Source organism: Podarcis bocagei (assembly GCF_964188305.1).
Source record: "Podarcis bocagei genome assembly, chromosome: 10".
Classification (NCBI taxonomy): Eukaryota; Metazoa; Chordata; class Lepidosauria; order Squamata; family Lacertidae; genus Podarcis; species Podarcis bocagei.
The window spans coordinates 53,566,887-53,583,811 of NC_138135.1; positions in this window are offsets into that span (position 1 = coordinate 53,566,887).

Sequence of the window (16,925 nt, forward strand, 5' to 3'; positions counted from 1 at the left end):
TACCATTAAGCTTTTACCCATTTGTAAACCTTTTTTTTTTTCGTATCTCCTAAAGCATTACAGCTGGAAACCCCTTAGTTTCTATCCAACATCCTTCTAGCATTCACTAATTTTACAATATTTCTGTAAATAGTCTTTAAATTTCTTCCAGTCTTCTTTCACCATCTCTTCTCCCTGGTCTCAGATTCTGCCAGTCATTTCTGCCAATTCCATGTAGTCAATCTCTACTTGCTTTTCTCACAACACAGTTTCTCACAGGTTCATGCCAGGCCCATGCAGATCTTGTCTGAGGTCCAGGGCAGGAGCCTCATCCTGCAACATCACAGCACCGGCACCTAATCTGATCTGACACTACGCGGTACTATGTAGTAACACAGGTCCAGATTTTCCCATCAAAGCCTTGGTGTGTGTACAGACAGGCATGGTCATTTCACCCATTAGAGTTTGGATTTGATATTCCGCTTTATCACTACCCGAAGGAGTCTCAAAGCGGCTAACAATCTCCTTTCCCTTCCTCCCCTACAACAAACATTCTGTGAGGTGAGTGGGGCTGAGAGACTTCAGAGAAGTGTGACTGGCCCAAAGTCACCCAGCAGCTGCATGTGGAGGAGCGGGGAAGCGAACCTGGTTCCCCAGATTACGAGGCTACCGCTCTTAACCACTACACCACACTGGCGGCACAGGACATCTTTATCATGATAGCATAAGTCCAGCAGGCTCCTAGCAAGCCTCACCCCCACGCCAGCTTCTGACCTCCCCCCTTCTGAGGTCCACAGTAAGTGCACTCAGCTCGCCCCTCCCCCCAAGGTCTGGTTTATGTCACCACAAAAAGGCAAGGAAGTTGCATGACTGCTGACAAGGAACAACTTGCTGATGTCTAGGATATCTCTCTCTCACTTTTCCTGGGACTCAGCTATACAGCTGCAAATGAAACATTTTAACTGTGTTGTAAAGTGCAGTATACAAATGTGGCACTAGATGGCGACAGTGAGCTATGTCAAATTCAATGTATTTTTCAAAATATTTTCAAAGCATTTTCACAGTGTTTTTTTTATATGTGTGTAGATTCCACCCTGGTTTGTTTCTGGAATGTTAAGAATGCAATTGCACTTAAAAAAAAGAAGGAGGAAGAAAAATATAGGTGCCCCGCCCTCATTTGGGGCCATGTAGAATTATTGTAGGGATGCGGGTGGTGCTGTGTAGGGACGTGGGTGGCGCTGTGGGTTAAACCACTGAGCTTAGGACTTGCTGATCAAAAGGTCGGCGGTTCGAATCCCCACGACGGGGTGAGCTCCCGTTGCTCGGTCCCTGCTCCTGCCAACCTAGCAGTTCGAAAACATGTCAAAGTGCAAGTAGATAGATAGGTACTGCTCTGGCGGGAAGGTAAATGGCGTTTCCATGCGCTGCTCTGGTTCGCCAGAAGTGGCTTAGTCATGCTCCCTCGGCCAATAAAGCGAGATGAGTGCTGCAACCCCAGAGTCGGTCACGATTGGACCTAATGGTCAGGGGTCCCTTTACCTTTACCTTAGAATTATTTTTCAATCCCACTTATAACTGATAATGGACCACAAACATCTCAGCAGCATGAAAAGGCTCTGGTCTGGAAGAAGACCTAGCGTAGGAAGCTGTCATAGCTCTGTGTGACTGCTTGACCAGTCATAACCAATTTCCCAAATGCCTGAATTTGTAATCTGGACTGAGCCAAACCATTCAAATTTGCATCAGTAAAGAGTTCAGGTATAAGCTTATTAGCTAGAGCAGTGTGGAATTGCATGTTTCCTGCCTTTCACTCTTTGCTCACCAATTCCATCAATACTACCCACTGCGGCTCCAAGCCCACAGTTCTAACCGCTCAAGTGTCTCTTATGCATCACAAGCCTTTCTCCAATTGATGCAGATCTCCAACAATGCTTGAAAATGCTGTTCCTGAAACCACATTCCGTTTCTAGCCTGAGACAAATGACCAATGTTCCAATCTGCTAAATCGTTTAGAGATTAATTGTGCTAGTTAATATGTCTCCTGTGCTTTGCAAGCACTTTAAACAAAAAACAAAAAACTGCATTCTATGTGGCACTTGAAACCAAGTGCCATAACTTCCTCTGCATCTTTTTATGTCTAAGTTGCTGATGACACAACCTTGAGGGCAGAAAGTGAGGAGGAATTAAAGAACCTTTTAATGAGGGTGAAAGAGGAGAGTGCAAAATATGGTCTGAAGCTCAACATCAAAAAAACGAAGATCATGGCCACTGGGCCCATCACCTCCTGGCAAATAGAAGGGGAAGAAATGGAGGCAGTGAGAGATTTTACTTTCCTGGGCTCCATGATCACTGCAGATGGCGACAGCAGTCATGAAATTAAAAGACGCCTGCTTCTTGGGAGAAAGGCGATGGCAAATCTAGACAGCATCCTAAAAAGCAGAGACATCACCTTGCCAACAAAGGTCCGTATAGTTAAAGCCATGGTTTTCCCAGTAGTGATGTATGGAAGTGAGAGCTTGGACCATAAAGAAGGCTGATCACTGAAGAATTGATGCTTTTGAATTATGGTGCTGGAGGAGACTCTTGAGAGTCCATGGACTGCAAGAAGATCAAACCTCTCCATTCTTAAGGAAATCAGCCCTGAGTGCTCACTGGAAGGACAGATCGTGAAGCTGAGGCTCCAATACTTTGGCCACCTCATGAGAAGAGAAGACTCCCTGGAAAAGACCCTGGTGTTGGGAAAGATGGAGGGCACAAGGAGAAGGGGACGACAGAGGACGAGATGGTTGGACAGTGTTCTTGAAGCGACTAACATGAGTTTGACCAAACTGCAGTGGAAGACAGGAGTGCCTGGCATGCTCTGGTCCATGGGGTCACGAAGAGTCAGACACAACTAAATGACTAAACAACAACAAATGTCTATGTTGCAGATCCCTGGCATGCTAATTTACTTGAAACCAGGATCATGGTGATATTAGAACAGCCAGCCACATGGCAAAAATGGTCTCCTGCCTCCTGTTCCCATTCACCACTCTGCACAACACCTGCCTTCTTTAGCACCCTTAACTCCACAGTCCCCGAGAAGCGGCAAGCAGGTTTTGTTTTCCCTTTTTGAAACCCTGCTCTATTAAAAAAATTAAAAATGCCAATTGCCCAAGCTTACTATTATCTAGAATCCAGGTGCACATGTCTTCCCTGTACAGAGGGAGCAGTATTCCCATTTATTGAAGAAAGAAAAACTTTATTTCTTCTCTGCCCAGAGGCAAGAAAATGTGAAGCTGACTTGCGCAGGGCCTTCCTCGCTCCAGCTGCATAGTATCTCTTTTCATTGGAGGCATTTGCTGCTTTCTGAGACAGCAGGGCGAGGAGCTGCTGCTTTTCAAAACAGAAACGTGGACACTACGTTACTGTTTAGTCCTGAAATGCTGTTTATTAGATAAATGGAATGCTGTTTATTAGATAAACATGACATTTAAATAGCAACGGGAAAACCACAAAGGTTAGTTGTATTTTCTTTTACCACAACTTTGTCATTTATATTTCTTTGTCATTTATACTTCTTTTTTTTAAAAAAGGGTAGGGAGTTTGATTTTTCACACTGAAAATGAGCACAGCTGTAATTCACTGAGCCAGTTATATATATAATATTATTAGTTTTCAGGATAATTGAAGTACAAAAGAAAAATGGCACACTCTACACAAACATCTTTTTGCGGATTAGCCTATAGACAAGAAGGATATAGTAGAGAAACATACGGTACATTTCTCTTATTTTTCATAATATATCATATAAAGGTAAAGGGACCCCTGACCATTAGGTCCAGTCATGGCCGACTCTGGGGTTGCGGTGCTCATCTCGCTTTATTGGCCGAGGGAGCCGGCGTACAGCTTCCTGTACATTAATTCAGTACAGTGGTACCTTGGGTCACAGATGCTTCAGGTTACAGACGCTTCAGGTTACAGACTCTGCTAACCCAAAAATAGTACCTCGGGTTAAGAACTTTACTTCAGGATGAGAAATCACGCAGTGGTGGCGCGGCAGCTGTGGGAAGCCCCATTAGCTAAAGTGGTACCGCAGGTTAAGAACGGTTTCAGGTTAAGAACGGACCTCCAGAACAAATTAAGTTCTTAACCTGAGGTACCACTGTACAAATTGGGGGAGGGGTATTACAAGGTGCGTTCCTCACTTTCCTTGCAAGTTTGTGACCTGTATGTAACTGAAAATGAAACAAATAACAAAACCTGAAGTTTCCTAGTCCAAGACAATGTGTTCCAGTCAATTACCATTAATGCTATTATAGCCAAACAAAAGCTTTATTTTATTTCTTAGCTTTATATACTACCTTTTTGCCAAGGCACCCAAAATGCTGTGAGAACCGACCTCTCATATTGCCCTCTATTAGCATAGAGAGCAAAGTTAAAGCAAATTGAGAAAAAATGAGTCCCATTTGCACAGTCCTCTCATTCATTTTAACCTATGACACCATTTCTTTAATAGGGAAAGTTGCCAAACCTTCTGGAACCTATTCTCCAGGACTAGTGTTTTATTCCCCCCCCCAAAAAAAAAATTGCAATAGTGGTCCTGACTGCAAAGAGCAGGTGAGAAATCAATTCCTTTTGGAGCAACTCCATTTGCTGCTCCCAAAATAAATTAAGGCTGACCCAGTAGTGTAGTTTCTTTTAACTTCCTCACTTCCTAATATATGGTATGTCCTTTCAAATAACAGTCTTCCTGTTCCAGTTCTGCCTCTGCACTGCTGTTGACAACAATCTCCCTGCTGCACCTTTGTATGATGTATAGAAGGACAGAGACCAGCTACAGGCCAAAATATAAATAATAGCCATTAAATTAAAAAATTATGTTGTCCCCCTCCCTACTCCTGGGTTGAATTCAATTTCTATATTGCATTCAAGTTTTAGCACCCAGTTCTTTTTTAGATACAAAAAGAATGGATTTGATAAAATTGCCTACATGAGTAATAAAAGGCAATAATTTGGTATTCTAGCTTTTATTTTTCTTCTCTGTACCTGTAGCATAGCCTCCTGAGAACTGCAGGAGGTAGCTATACAGTTCCCAGTAGTTTCTATAAGAGAACTTGCATGGGATGCTGGTGGTGCTGTGGTCTAAATCACTGAGCCTCTTGGGCTTGCTGATCAGAAGGTCAACGGTTCGAATCCCATTTATAAGGGAACTAAGAGTCGGACACGACTAAACAACAACAACAAAATAAGGAAACAAAGGGTGCAAGGAAGAGGCATGGGGAGGTTAAGAAGGAAACAGAGATCAGAACAGGAATAAAGAATAAAATATATGTCTAAATATATTTTATTGTTAGGCAAACCTCAAAGAGACACAATGATTTGGTGTCAGTGATGGGATCCTGGAACACTGTTAACAACACAGCTCATTCAGATCTTTTTAATCCACAGCCCCTTGTATGAATGGAGATGACCTAGATAAGGAAGATGGTGTTTTATTTTTACATTTGCTGTATATCCCATTTTTCCTCCAAAGCTGCTAAGGTAGTTGATACACTAGGGTCATTTTGTGATTGTGATATTAGGATATATTGTTTCAGCAGATGGCATCAAGCTGTGCCCCAACACAGTGGTAACTATCTTAAATGTTCCAAAACCTAAGAATATGGATATCTTTTGAAATTTGTTCCAGGTTGTGCCGATATCTCAGAACCACTTTGCTTGCTAACTGCAAAATGTGTTTCATGAAGCAACAGTGTTTCAGCATCTGAAAGCCATATTTACCAAGAGTCCTTGTTTGGATTATTATAACCTTGATGCATCAACTTTTGTGGTGATTAATGTCAGTCCCGTTGAACGACTTTTGTCAACAGACTCAACAAGATGGTTCTCAAAAACTAGTGGGCCATTTTCTGCTCCAGAGAGGTGGCATTCAGCAGTTGAACATGATATACACACTAAATTTTCTGGGCCCTGTGACCTACCTGAGGTGGATGGTCTTCCATCTAGATACAGTCATGGGCAGTACCAAGGTGAAATGAAGCGAAAAAACCCATGCTGATACCAAACATTTAGAGCCAACACAAGACATGACATTGCTTGAGGTGAGGGGCTTCATCGCCACCCCTTTCTCCTCCTCCTCATCTTCCTACAGGTCCTTCTGCTCTTCCTGTGCTTACTTGAAGAGGAGGAGGAGGAGGAGGAGGAGGAGGAGGAGGAGTTTGGATTTGATATCCCGCCTTTCACTCCCCTTAAGGAGTCTCAAAGCGGCTAACAATCTCCTTTCCCTTCCTCCCCCACAACAAACACTCTGTGAGGTGGGTGGGGCTGAGAGACTTCAGAGAAGTGTGAGTAGTCCAAGGTCACCCAGCAGCTGCATGTGGAGGAGCGGGGAAGCGAACCTGGTTCACCAGATTACGAGTCCACTGCTCTTAACCACTACACCATGCTGATTATTTTTTTTCTAATGTGGCAGGCGGCAGTACTGGTGGCCTCTGCTTCAGCCTTTCACTCTATCTCTCTTGGGAAGCAGAAACTTCCTCAGAGCAAGGCATTCTGGGTGAGGTGCTGGCCTGGGACTCTGCCTCCAGTACTACTAATCTTCTGCAGTTGCTAGAAGTTAACGTTTAAATAAAGTTAACAGTTTAAACAAATTTTGGGAGGCTGCTTTGACTTCAGGTGCCTTGTACAAGTCCTACTTCACCTTAGACAAGCCCAGAATTCCCCACCCCTCCAAGGCACTCTGCTTTTCAGCTCATGATTAATCCAAAACTGCTGTGCACTCCTAATTTGTTGCTGTTTGTTTTAATCTAAGCAAGGGATGTAGTGGAGGCATACATAAGTGAATGTGGAGGCCCCTGCTTTTGGAAGCATGTGAAATCAAAACAAGTTGTTTCTTTTGTTAAACAGAACAAAATACAACGCAACTTTGAGGCAGTGTACAAAGCAAATAGGTTGTAAGGGAAGAGAAGAAACTGGAGACAGTGAGAAGTAATAATTTAGTTGAGTACTACACCAAGGTGTTTTGCCAAGAGCACTAAGACTCTGTTGAAGAAACGCGACACAAACTATAAACTGAAATCCAAAAGGGCAATTGAAATTATTGATTTCCACACCCTATTTTAATGTGTATCCCCTAAACAGGACTTGCAGTGGATTTACTTTTAAACAAAATGTAGTTCACAACAGCAGAAACCACTCAGAAATCTGATCTATTAAACAGACTTTCCACTATATTCTACTGGAACATCTTGGCGCTCTCTCTCTCTCTCTCTCTCTCTCTCTCTCTCTCTCTTTCTCTCTCTCTCTCTCTCTGTGTGTGTGTGTGTGTATTCTTAGCTATCATGATTTTAATAGGATTTCATTTAATCTAACATTGCATACCCCACATAAACTCTGACTCCAAAAGAACTAGCACTTATATTAAAAAGAACTCTTTGTTGTTGCAATATTATATAGATCATATTTTTGGACCTGTTCATTGAGAAAGATATATTACACTGGCAGCAGGACAAAAAAACATTAGCATGTCATCCATGGAATAAATGTTTTGCCAACTGAATTTTATCCAGGAAAAATCACACTGTTTAAACGTGAAACATATTGGGAAATTGGTTTTGAGCTATTGGCTTATAAGTCCCTCATCAATCAAGGTCATCTTGAAACTACTTAATTCTGTGACATTAATTCTGAAGTGCCTCAGGAGTTAACAAACAAAGGAAATTGGTCTTCTATAGAGAGTGATCTCACAGATGTAATACCATGATATATTATGACAAGGAGGGCTATGGGGTCACAGGTCAAAAGACCAAAGGAAACTCTGATGCATTCTTTAATTAGACATATTTGGGCAGTCTTTCTGTCAAAAGCTATAGCTTTGGCCCCAAAAAACTGATATCATATCCTTGTGTATAGCAGAATGACATATTTTGCTTCAACCTTACATCAGTAAAATTTACCTGTGAAAATTTCCATTGAAATTTGCATTGGCTGACTGATTGATTAAACATATAAAGCCCACCCTTCACCAGGAGGTCCCAGGTTATACATATGATAATAATAATGTAATAATATTCTACATCAGGGACATCCAACTCCCAAGAGACTGTGATCTACTCACAGAATGAAAAACTGGCAGTGATCTACCCATTGGGGGGGCAGGTCAAAGTTTTGAGCTTTTTTTTAGGGAGGAGAGACGTAATTGCCGACCTTTTTGAGGGGTGCAGGTCAAAATTGCCAACCTTTTTTTGGGGGGGTAGCGGCAGAAATAGATAAAATAGCATAGTTTATCGATCAATCAAAGATCCACAATTCTGTGTATAACTAATATATCAGTAACATGGCCCCTTCCAAATTCCTGTGCAAAAAGGTGCATCTTCAACACCTGCAAGAAAGACACCAATGATGCTACACAATACTCAGGACCACAATACCTCAAGGACTGCCTCTTTCCATATGAACCTACCCGGACCCTGAGATCATATTCTCAGGCCCTTCTTCATGTGCCTCCTCCTTGTGAGGTGCGGAGGGTGGTAACACAAAAACAGGTCTTCTTTGCGGTGGCTCCCCGTCTGTAGAATGCTCTTCCCAAGGAAGTTCGCCTGGCGCTTTCATTATATACCAGGCAAAAATGTTCCTTTTTAACCAGGCCTTTGGTTGACCTGATCAACATCCTATACCGGTTTAAAATGTGGCTCTTGGGGGGGGTGTCAATGGGTTGTTGTTTTTATTTTGGTTTTATGTTTTGCAATCTTTTCTGTGAACCGCCCTGAGACCTCCGAATATAGGGTGGTATATAAATTCAACAAATTATAAAATAATAATAATCTATGGGAGTAGGTTGTTCCAGAGCCTTCTCCTCCTTTCCACTCAAATCCCAGGGAAGCAGCAGGACAAGACGAAAAGTGTGGATTAGCTCTCTAATCCAGTCACACCTTCTCTGCTTTGCAGAGTTAGAAATGATGTGCTGCTGAATTTATGATTTGGGCAGAGAAAGTGAACGATGTACTTACAGGATGTTAACTGGAATTGTGTTTTTGCTGCCCAGAATAAGACTGTGTACACACCCTGCATTTTAAATTCATCTCCCCACCACTGTAGGTTACAGCTCACAGAGGTACAAATCCCAGCATTCTTAACATGCTCTAGTTACAAGGATTTTTCTTGGGGAAATGTGCTTCCAAAGCACTTTGAAGGTATGCTGCGTATGGTATGACCCTGCGTTGTAAATATGTGTATGTGAGTGTTTCTCCAGTGTGAGATATTGAGCTGAAACAGAGTATGGCCCTGTTTGGGTGAGAAATAGTGAAGCTGCGAGGGAGTGATGATGTTGCTGTTTGTATGGTACCGCGTTGCTCTAGATGGTGGTGGGTGAATGAATGAGTTGGTTGTAAATTATGTTTCATGCTGCCGGGTGGTGGTTGTTTTTTTTTGTGTGTGTGTGTTTTGTAGACAAGACCTTTGCTTTGCGAAAAATGGTTGGCTGGGGGAATTAGCTGTTATCCATGTATGGTTGGCGAGTATGCTTGAGACTGACGTCTGTATGTGGAAGATTGCTAAATATGCATGTGGGAGATGTTATTGGGGTGGGGAAAGTGTGGGCACAGCTTCTACTCAGTGCTTTTGTTTAGCTGCTCAGTTGCTCAGTTGATGATGCTGTATATGTGGAGTATGGCAGTGCTTTCACGTTTGCTTTTATATGTAATGTTTTTGATATTACACACACACACACACACACACACACACACACACACACACACACACGTGCTATAGAAATGATGCAAGTAAAGGTCAGTGTAGTTAAAGTTATGGTTTTCCCAGTAGTGATGTATGGAAGTGAGAGCTAGACCATAAAGAAGGCTGATCGCCGAAGAATTAATGCTTTTGAATTATGGTGCTGGAGGAGACTCTTGAGAGTCCCATGGACTGCAAGAAGATCAAATCAATCCATTCTTAAGGAAATCAGCCCCGAGTGCTCATTGGAAGGACAGATCCTGAAGCTGAGGCTCCAATACTTTGGCCACCTCATGAGAAGAGAAGACTCCCTGTAAAAGACCCTGGTGTTGGGAAAGATTGAGGACACAAGGAGATGGGGACGACAGAGGACAAGATGGTTGGACAGTGTTCTCGAAGCTACCAGCATGAGTTTGACCAAACTGTGGGAGGCAGTGGAAGACAGGAGTGCCTGGCGTGCTCTGGTCCATGGGGTCACAAAGAGCTGGACACAACTAAACCACTAAACAACAACAACAAATAAGCAAATAGATTGTTGTGCTATTAAGTGTTCAAAAGGGTAGTAGTCAGCAAAACTCCCATCATCCTTTGTCTAGAACTGATGGGAACTGGAGTCCAACAACATCTGGAAGGCCACTGGTGCCTCACCCCGTCCTACTGGACACATAACCAAGCAAAAAAATAAGTTCATTCCTGGCAGTTCCATTATTCAAAGCTGGTGTTTAGCTAGTCTTCTACCACATGAGCAGGAAAGCAGCAGTGTCTGAAGTTGAGTAGGGTCAGCAAATGGCAGACACAGTGGAGTCTCTCATTGGTGCAAAGCAATTTATCACTGACCATCTTGGCTGTGAGTCCTGCTCCCTGCCTTGCTGGCCTTCTACCTGGCTTAGGAGGGTGGGACCCTAGCTAACTCCAACTACAAATGTAGAGGCTGCTGAACAGACTCTTGGGCTGGGGTATTGTTAAGGGTTTTAGTTGCGGGGTGGGGTGTTGTTGCTATTATTACTGCTTTCGTATCTTTGCATCTTTATTCTAGATACTATGATTTATGTGGTAATTGTTTCAGTTTGGTTGTGCACCTTTGGACGTTTTTATTGTTTATGACTACTTTTTAATGTATTTTTTTCATATTGCAGGCTGCCTTGATCATGATTTTAACTGTGGGGGAAGTGGCATACGAATAAAAGTATGTATGCATGGCCATGCCAAATGTTCCTTATGAAGATGAGTAAATATGTGGCTCTTTGTAATTTGTATCAACTGTTGATGTTCCAGTTATTCAACTCTCCTGATGCTTGCCCCCAAAGTTTTGATAAATAACATATTTAGTCAAATAGTATGATACTTCTGTCCGATATCTGTATGGTTTGTATGAGTTTATCTTGTTTTCCTCCAATTCCTTCCACCCCCTCTTTTTTGTCAGAGATTGCTGGTGTGAATCTCTGCCGGAAAGCCCAAAAGCTCAGTTTTAGGTCCTGCTATAGACTCCAATCTTGACAGCTGGTATGAATCCATTGTGTACTGCTTCCAACAATACACTAGTCATCATTTGTACGTCAAAAGCACAGTTGAGTGGGTTTATTGGGCATGTGTCTTCATCATGTTATTAAACTTGTGAAAGTTGCAAAGCTGGAACCTTTTAAAACGTGATTGTTGTTCTCACTCCCCTTTACCGTTTGTCAGTTATTGTATTTATTATTATTTCATTATTACTTATTGTAAAGTATCCTGGAATTTATTTTTACTCTCTAAATCCTTACCATTGTGCAAGATCCCAAGAGCTGAAACACATCAAGCAACAAAATGTATAGGAAACATCGTATCTCTTTACGTATATGACTTTTTGGGTGAATGAGCAACTTTTAAAAAATCATATTTAAAGGGGGGGGGCTGGTAACACTTTTACCAAAATATATATTTACTAAATATGTTATTGTTTGTTCCCATGCTGCTTATCCATTGACTTTATATGGGGTGTGTGTACATGCACATCATATACATATATACATGTATACATACATACCAGTGGCGTAGCGTGGGGGTGCCAGGGGGGCAGGCCGCACCGGGCGCAACATCTGGGGGGGGCGCGCTCGCTGCCTCTGGAGTCGCCGAAGAGCCTCGGGCGCAGGCTGTAGCAGAGCCGCATGTCTCGCGGAACCGACGAGCTGTGCGCGCGCCCGGGCTGAAGGCGTCCGGCAGGCAGCGGCTCTCAGCACTCGTCCGGTCCCGCCAGACAGCCCCTCCTCACAGCCCCGCCTCTGCCGCTGCTGCTGCAGCTGCTGGGCCGTTGCATTTTCCTCGCCTCTCTGCCCCCCTCCTCCTCCGGGCAAGCAGCGTCGTTTGGGCGGCAGCGCCAGCGGCAACTCGCAGGTTAGGGGTTAGGGGGGGCGCAAATTACGTGCCTTGCCCCGGGTTAGGGGGCGCAAATTACTTGCGTTGCCCCGGGTGCTGACAACTCACGCTACGCCGCTGATACATACATAGTGAATGCCTAGTGAGTAGAAGACTCTGACCTGTGAGTGAAAGTGAAATACAATATTTCAACTTCAGGGCCAGCCCAACTATTAGACAGAGGGAGACAGCTACCTCAGAGAGAAGATGTTCAGAGCTAGGCTGCCTCACTATTAGTCTAGTTCAGCTCTGTATTTGGAATGTGTGGTGCCCATTTTGTCCTTCACCTTAGGCAGCAAAAGATTTTGGGGCCTTCTGTGCAGCACAGTTTGGAATGGAAACCTAAAACTACAATTCCCGTCATCACCTTTCAGTGAGATCTTGGAAGATGTAGTGAGGCAGGTGAGTAAAACCACACCAGTTGTCCAAAGGCAGGAGGGATAAGGCATTTGGATGCCATTGTTTCTAGATGACTGGTAGTTTTGCTTTCCTTCCATGTATTTATAGCAGTGTCGTTTTACTTAGCTATTGATAGGGCAATGAAGAATCTTGGCATAACAGACCCCTGATCTGAAAGACCCCAGGGCTTGCAGATGGCCTAAAGTCACATGGATTATTGCCAGCAACTAGTATCTGGCAACAAATGAGGAAATGGTTGTTGTTGTGGGCCTTTTTAATAAATAAACAATTAGGAGTTGAAAATGGAGAAATGTCGCTTCTTCTGTCCAGATTGGCTAAATATCCAAGTGTAGCATTGTTCCCTTTTCTTAAGAACCACAGACATTCACTGGCAAGAACAATGAAGTCCTGGCACTAGTTCCTCAGTCCTTGCCAGCCGAGACCTCCCTCAGTTCCCTTTAGTACATACAACATTCCTGCGTAAATTGATTTACCAGTTCCCTGGGTAGAGGCTGCACAGTATCTGGCACACAGAGATCATCTTCCGTAATAGTTGAAAAGTAGAATTTATGGGACTCTTGCAACCCCCTTTTCTCTCCTGTTTAAATCGTGCTGAGAGGCTCTCTAAACATTTCGGTGGCAATTCTCGTTATATAATGCTAACACGTTTTCACCATATTGTAAGATTGTAGTAATTCTTCAAGCAAGAGTTATTATTGAACCTTAGAGGAATGGCTTTTATTTCCACTGAGCAATAATGGCAGCTGAAAAAGAAATTGAAAGTCTTTCTTTTTATTTCAAGGAGAATAAATTCTACTTGCAGGCTTTACATTATCTATGCCATGTAGAGGGTTGCGTGCAATGTTCTTAGCCCTTAAAATTTACCTCAGGGGGTTGCCCATATTTGGGGGGCCCGTGGGCTCATTTGCAAATGAGATAAATTGTGTACTCCCTAAAAGGTGCTACTGGAAGGAATTTTTTTATTTTCCCTAAAAGAGTGTTGCAGTGAGACCTGGAGACTGACCTCCTGGTTGTGGGTGGGTATATTGGACAGCCACAACACCCGATTGGTAGGTCCCGCATTGCTGGGTTTAATCTGGCCAATGGGGTGCAGTCTGAATGGATCGAGGGACCTATATATGCCTATGCACGTGATCCAGAGCTTCCTCTTTCAGCTCGTGCATCGGAACATCCGCCCACCTCTCCCTACTTTTTGGGCATTTTGTGATTGATCTTGCTATGCCGTCACCTGTCGTTGGAACAGGGGCACGGCAGGAATTTTCCCCACTTGGCTGATTGGCTGTTGCCATTTGGGTTTCGCCTGCCACAACTTGTAAGGTTGCGGATAGGCAGTGGCGTAGCGTGGGGGGTGCAGGGGGGGCCGGCCGCACCAGGCGCAACATCTGGGGGTTAGGGGGCGCAAATCCACGGGTTAGGGGGCGCAAATTACTTGCCTTGCCCAGGGTGCAGACAACCCACGCTACGCCACTGCGGATAGGCACTGGTTCAGGTGATAGGGATGGGAGAATGGTCTCGCCATCCCTATGTGAAGGGTATTCCATGGAATCCAGGGACTCAACTTGGTTTGGTCAACCCCCGAGAGGGGGTTGTGCCCGTGCCTGAGTCCAGGGGAGTATCTGGGGAGTGAACAGAGTCTGTTCCCAGGCTTTTCACCAACCTCAGGTGTTTACCCTTGGCTGACCTATGCTGGAGCCCTGCGTCAACGGTACCTGCAAGGGTGCAGGGAGCTAGTTGAACCAGAGCCTATGCAACCGCTCACTTTTCTGTAATCAATAAAGTTGTGGCCTAAAATATGCCAAAAAACAAAACTAAAATTTAAGTCAAATGTGTGTTTATTTAGGGGGGAGGTCTATGGGTCTGAACAGACAACCTGTGGTGGGCAACACGCACATACCACAGCCACACAAATCCTTCCATCATGGCTTCAATCTCTAGGATGTCCAACCTCCACAACAATTAGGCCTCAGAAAGGTCTTCTGTTTTGATGGGGGAGAGAGGTAAACCATTCTCTCCTTAGTCACCATCTCCCATTGCAATTAGCCTTGGGGGAAAAGCCTAATGGTTCAAACCTAATTGCAGTAGGGAGCATTTCTTTATGTGGGGGCAAGAGCTAGGAAGGGAAGGGGTAATCTTGCTTTCCCAAGCTGCCTCCCCCCCAAAAAAAATAATAATCACCCCTTCTCCATTGTAATTAGGCCTGAAGGAAGCCTTCTATTGTAGCCAATGGAACATTTCTTTATAACTCATGGTGGTGATTAATGTTTCCCTCCCAAACTATGACCCACTCCCCCCCCCCAAAAAAACACACACCTTGTCTACTAAAATTTTCCATCTTTATTTTAGCAAAAAGAAGGGTAGGGCTTGGGAATGGGATGTTGTGTCTTGCAGAGAAGGAATCCTGTACTCTCTCTTTACTTCCTACATAGCATCATGCCTGACCCCATTCCTCCATCTTTCTCCTGTTTTCTGTCTTTCTCTTAAGCAGATGCCCAGAGGCTCCATGGTACTACTGAAAGAGAAAGTCCCCACATCTGTGGATGCCTGTGGTTGAATAGTGGTAAGGGTGTTACTTGCCTTTTATCCCAACAATACCCAAGGCAAATGTAAAATGAACTAGCATGTATATTCAAAAGAAGCTAGAGCAGTGGTTCCCAATTAGCTAAGTACTGTGGCCCTCCTGTTTTTCAAAAGCCAACTCATGGACCCCCTGCTTTTGAAAATGTTGATATCTCTATGGTAGTTTTTGTTATGTGAATGGGGCTATGGAACCCCTGGATGAGTTACAAGTACCGCCTGGGTTCTGCAGACCGCCCATTGGGAACTGCTGAGCTAGAGAATTACAGGAGCCTTACATTTTGTGCTGTCGTTATTCAACTGAGAATCATTTAAAGAGAAAATAGTTGTATGCTGTGCAAAAGATCACTGGACTAAAAGTCTGCGTCATGCCAGTTGATCATAATATCCCCTTTTGGCCTTTGCAATCTAAGAATCTGTGACCTTCAGGTCAAACAGCAAAGAGTATCTGTTTATCTCTTTTCCAAAGGCTGGTGAGCCCCAAGGTTTGGCTAATCAAGGACTTACTCTTGTTTGTTTTTTAGCTACTACAGTAATTACTTGGTGGTGTTTGATGCTTCTGTTGTCTTTTATGCACTATGCATATAAGATGGTGGTCTTCTCTCCCAATAATGTTTTGAGGAATTCATTGCTTTTATGGAGATGTAAAAGAATATTAACAGGTTGCAAAATGTTAATTTTCCAAGTGCACCTTTTAGCACTTGGTGGTGCAATATCTTATCCCGATGGGATACAGAAGCTGGGAGTCCTGCTGGTTTTGTTTACTGGTTTTTATTTTGAAAAAGGGAATTTGTCCTCCAGCACTAAAGAGGGAAAGAACAACTTTTTTCAAAAGAGGGGAAGAAAAATGTTGTGAGGGAAAGGAAATGGCAGTGGATGGTGTTTATTACGTTTTTTTTGGTCTGGTGTTAAGAGCACAGTTCTGAATCAACAGACATAGGAATTGCACTTTTAAGGGGTACAGAAGCACTTCCACTAGAGGGGGACTCATCTCAAGAGTTTAAAACAAGGGTAGGATTTTAATTAAATTATATGGGCATGAGCATTTATAATTACTTATATAAAAGTTTATATCCCATTATTTCCAGTCCAAAGGGCACCATACAAAATGAAAATTAAAAGGGAGGGAGCTAGAAAGAGCCACTGAACCCCATTTCCCAATGATCTATGAAAAAGAGTGATTGTAACCAGTCTCTGGAAGGAAAACAAGGCCAATACAACCAGCTAATCTAATGCAACAATCCAACACAAATTTACTCAAAAACAGGGCCTACCATGTTCAACAGGGCTTACTCTCAGGTAAGTGTGCCTAGGATTGCAGCCGTAAGCACTTTTAAACCTGTTTTCAGGGACAGGGAACCTGCTGCCATTTAGATCAGGGTATCCCAAAGGTGGATCTCCAGCTGTTTTTGGACTACAACTCCCATCATCCCAAATTAGCAAGACCAGCCAGTGGTCAGGCATAATGGGAATTGCTGTCCAAAAACAGCTGGAGACCCAAGTTTGGTAAATCCTGATCTAGATTCTATTGGACTCCAACTCCCACCAGCCCCAGCCAGTATGGCCAATGGTGAGGGGACTTGTAGTCCATGGAAATCTGGAGGACCACAGGTTCTTCAGTCCTGCTTGATATATGGGAAGGTTCTTCAGCCCTGTCTGATTAACCTTTTAACTGGAAGGTTAAGCATTTCTGTAACTGTCCCCCTGACATGAACAAGACTTTCATCATTAACCTACAACAGTATTAACAGGGGATACACATTGCAAGGGGACGCGGGTGGTGCTGTGGGTTAAACCACAGAGCCTAGGACTTGCTGATCAGAAGGTCGGCGGTTCGGAAAAACCCGTGA